The sequence below is a fragment of the Pongo pygmaeus genome, chromosome 1, assembly GCF_028885625.2.
Source record: "Pongo pygmaeus isolate AG05252 chromosome 1, NHGRI_mPonPyg2-v2.0_pri, whole genome shotgun sequence".
Taxonomy (NCBI): Eukaryota; Metazoa; Chordata; class Mammalia; order Primates; family Hominidae; genus Pongo; species Pongo pygmaeus.
In genome coordinates this window covers 161,997,890-162,002,601 of record NC_072373.2, presented here as the reverse complement: position 1 = coordinate 162,002,601, position 4,712 = coordinate 161,997,890, and the positions used below count along the sequence as shown (strand labels likewise).

Below are 4,712 nucleotides of genomic sequence, written 5' to 3'. Positions count from 1 at the left end.
TTATAGGAGTGTTGGCCATGATCCTTACGATGGGTAAGAAAAGGTATTACATCTTTCCTCTTCTACAGGAGGGTAGATGGGAGACATCACAGTTTTGAGACAATGTCTGTTTGTTTGGGTAGGGAGCTGACGTCTAGTGTCTGATAACAGAGTCAGTCTTCCCTGGTTGCTACCAAAGAGGGGATTTACAATGACAGTTTTGTTATCTTGACTTCTAATAGGAGGCTGTGCTCTTAGGCAGATAATGAATGAAAAAAAGCACATTCTCAAATGTTCTTAACTCAAAACAACTTTTATGCCACAATAAAATATTTTAGACTCCCTTAATACAGAGAAAGGCAAAAATGTCTGAATACTTATTCCTAATAAGTAATACTTAATACTTTGTGAACATTATACCAGGAATATCTCTTACCTTATATGAAGCAGGATGTTTTGACAGGGCTCTTTTGACTCCCTGGCATTTAGAGACCTGAAAAAGCAACCATTACGTTTATAGCTCCTTCTTCTTCCAGTCATTATCATCATCATCATTATCATCATTGTAGGGAAAGAAAGAGGGTGATCTGTTTCCTCCACATCATAAGCTCTCACCCTTATAATGAAAGGTTAACAAGAGAAAAGCATAATAAAATTATTTAATCCTGGCCAGGCGTGGTGGCCCAGCACTTTGGAAGGCCAAGGCAGGTGGATCACCTGAGGTCAGAAGTCTAAGACCAGCTTGGCTAACACAGTGAAACCCCATCTCTACTAAAAATACAAAAAATTAGCCGGGCATGGTGGCACAATTCATGTAGTTCCAGCTACTCAAGAGGCTGAGGCAGGAGAATCACTTGAACCTGGGAGGCAGAGGTTGCAGTGAACCGAGATCACGCCACTGTACTCCAGCCTGGTGACAGAGTGAGACTTTGTCTCAATAATAATAATAATAATAAATAAAATAAAATAAAATAATTTAATTCTAATTTTACATGACACAGGAGCCTTCAGAATGAAGACCAAAAGAGAAAAGGAAAACTGTTCATTTTTAATGCTTAGGTTATAAGAAGTGGGAACAGGTGGCTGGGCACGGTGGCTCACGCCTGTAATCCCAGCACTTTGGGAGGCAGAGGTGGGTGGATCACAAGGTCAGGAGATCGAGACCACAGTGAAACCCTGTCTCTACTACAAATACAAAAAAAAAAAAAAAAAATTAGCCAGGTGCGGTGGCGGTCACCTGTAGACGCAGCTACTTGGGAGGCTGAGGCAGGAGAATGGCATGAACCTGGGAGGTGGAGCTTGCAGTAAGCCGAGATCGCGCCATTGTACTCCAGCCTGGACAACAGAACGAGACTCCATCTCGAAGAAAAAAAAAAAGTGGGAACAGCTGTGTAGAAATGTGATTGGACAAAACGTTTATGAACTAATGGCAATAGACTGAGTGGGGAAACCCAGCAAGGGCTATCGATTCAGGTTCTTCTTAGCCTTTCTGTGCAGCATTCATTCCTCTGTGTACAGGGCAGAATTCTTTCCAGCTGGGAGTCTTATGACCTACAATCTAACAAGAAGGGCTGGAGAGATTTTTTATGGCTAGTTCTCACCCAGAAAGGTGGGGGAAGGTTAGAATAATATTTTTAGGTATTATGGCTGGCTTTGGGGAAAAGGGGTTTTTGTGTCTATGACCCGCCTTGGGGAAGAAGAATCTAGTTTCTATGGCTTACCTTGGGGGAGAATGACAGAAGAGACACAGGAGGACAGGAGAAGGTCAGAGATGAACCTTCCTTCCGAGGCCTTTATTTTGGGGTATGATTTCTGAGCCCTAGCGACATCATCATCATCATCATCATCATCATCATCATCATCATCATCATCATCATCTCCTGCTCATTCTTCCTTGAGCCTGAGTTCAGAGGTAAACTGTTTGAAGAATTGATATGAAGGTCAGCACTGGGTGGCGAATGATAATTGACATATTAGTTGATTTTTATATTAAAAATCTAAAAGTTGATCTTTTTTGGAGGGTCACACGGAACTGCGAGTTGTGTCAGGGGAGTCTTTAGGAGTTAACACCATGGCAGAAGACATGGAGACCAAATCAAGAACTACAGGACTGCCCCTTGTGGCAGTTCTTCCCCAGCCAGAACTAGACCAGGAACTACTGGTAGACCTACCTGGAATTCCACTGCTGCCAGAAGGCAATGACTGCTAAAGGGGGTTATGTCTTTGTGTGTGAATGGTACATGTGGACAAGACTCTCTGCCCTATATTATGGGTCTTAGCCTGGGACAAGTACCAGGCAGAAGGCATGTTTCCTGGGAAGATCTGAGCTTGCTCCACCCCACCTCTCTTCTGTCCTTTGTTCTTCTCCCAGGATGGTAAAGAGGGACCTGGGTACATAGTGATCCCTATCCTGGGACCCTGAATCATGACTTAACTAGCAATAATAACTCATTGGAAGCTGTGTGTGATGGCATGCACCTGCTGTCCCAGCTACTTGGGAGGCTGAGGCAGGAGGATGGCTTGAGCCCAGGAATTTGAGTCTGTAATGCACAATGATTATGCCTGTAAACAGCCACTGCCCTCCAGCCTGGGCAACATAGACAGCCTTGTTTCTAAAACAAACAAACAACAACAAAAATATTCATTGAAAATGTGTAAAAAAAAATCCAAAAGTTCAGGCTTTTTTTTTTTAAGGTCATAGAATAGGAGTAAATGCTAAACATCTCTGGCATTACAAATACTCATATACCTACCTTATAGGCCATGAGCAAACGTCTTTTTGTCGTCTAGAGGTTCTGACCTCAATGCAACATGTCCAGTAAGAATGACAGGGTCACTTGAAATATAATTCTCAGAGGAATGAATCTCAGGTCTATAACCTGAACAGCTTTATTTAAAAAAAATACAAATAGGTGATTGGATATAAGAATGAATTTCTGAATTCTTATTTCCAGAAGCTGCAATCTTGGCCTGCAAATCTCAAGCTACAAAGTAGAATGATGAATTTTCTGAGAAGAAACACAGGTGTAGATTTAACTCTTGGAAAATGAGAGCAGAAACACATCAAAAGGGGACCCCTGGAGTGAGAAGCATTAAAGATGAATTCTTTCCAGAACTATAACAGCCTGGAATTTTGACACATTCTGCAACTGACACTCAGTGAGCTCTCATGGTATGGAAACAATACTTAAAAATTTTTTTAGTGTCTTAGACTTATTTGAGGAAAAGAAGGAAGGTGTAATTATTGCAATAAAACTTTTTTAAAGGTTTAATAAACTCTAAATAACTTAGCCTAGTCAAAGTTCTGAAAATTATTGCTTCAAAAATTATAACCATTATGAATATGATTTTTGATAATATTTTTATGACTTCTGAGAAGTTCACAGGGATTTCATTTGAAACAATAATATCCACCACTTAGTATGTTCACTGATGACTTGTAAATTGGCAAGTCTAAAAAAACAGGCTAGTGCTTGAAAATAGGTTTTGCAAATTGATCTTTTTCCCAACATGAATTTGTAATGCAAGTCATTTCTTGAAGTAGTGCAAAATGAAGAAAACAGATATTTTAAAAGAAAATGAAAATGTAAATGAAATACAATTATGCAGTAGGACCATTCACTGCTAGTCTCTAGGATGTATTTGTGGAAATTTGAAGAAAGCCCTTTTTCTTTAGGATGTATCTAGGATGTAACTAGTGACAGGGTTCAGGACATGACACCCCAAAATATAGCACCTTGGCATTTGAGAAAACAGCAGAAACAGGAAGCCCACCTTCACCTTTCTCTGACCTTTCTCCCCTGAAGAGGGTTCTCTCTGTCTTTACTTCTTCTTCCCTGAACACCCTCATGTGATAGGTGTCCACTCCTATACTCCCAGAGAGAAAGAATGTCATCAGGGGACACCAAGAAGAAACTGAACAAAAAGACCTTGCTATGTTCCTCCCAGTTTATTGCCATTAGATCATACCCTTTTGTCCTCCAATCATACTTCTATGTAATTGTCCACAAAAATACACAAATTCCCGCATTTCTTTGAGTTTTCATTTACAAAGGCTTCTGTGTCACATAAAACTTATACTAAATATATTTATATGCCTTTCTCTTATTACTCTGTCTTTGTTACAGGGGTCTTAGCCATGAACCTTGGGATGGGTGAGAAAAAGATGTCACATTTTCTGCCCTACAATAGCAAGGCCACAGAGAACACAGCTTGACAAGAGGTACATGGGCTGGGTTTTAGCCCTTAACCACTTTCTACTGGACGCTCTTGTGTATGATACAATCTGCCCAAGATTATTGTATGTCTGCCCTGCAGAATGACATGAAAATGTGTTGCCATTTGTGTTAATACACACTGTCTCTCTGTCTCTTATGTGGCAGAGAATACACAAGGAATTGGCAACGCTGGGAGCCTCTGGGGAGGAGAACTGGATGAGGAGGGTGGGAAAGAGACATTTCCTTGCATAACCTTTGCATTGGTGCTTTTTGAATTGCGTAATTATTATACATACATATTACTTATTTAAAATAAAATAAAATAAGCCAGGTGTGGTGGCACATGCCTGTGGTTCCAGCTACTCAGAAAGCTGAGGCGGGAGGATCCCTTGAGCTCAGGAGTTTGAGGCTGCAGTAAGCCAAAATTGTGCCATTGCACTCCAGCCTGGGTCACAGAGTGAACCTCTGTATCAATCAATAAATAAATAAATAAAAAATGTAAAGGAGCTTTTGTTT

General features: G+C 40.6%; 1 pseudogene; it reads left to right on the top strand.

Annotated features, from left to right (window-relative positions):
* The first annotated feature begins 2,050 nt into the window (after positions 1 to 2,050).
* LOC129017022 (cytochrome c oxidase subunit 6B1-like) lies at positions 2,051 to 2,305 on the top strand (annotated as a pseudogene).
* Positions 2,306 to 4,712: the final 2,407 nt, after the last annotated feature.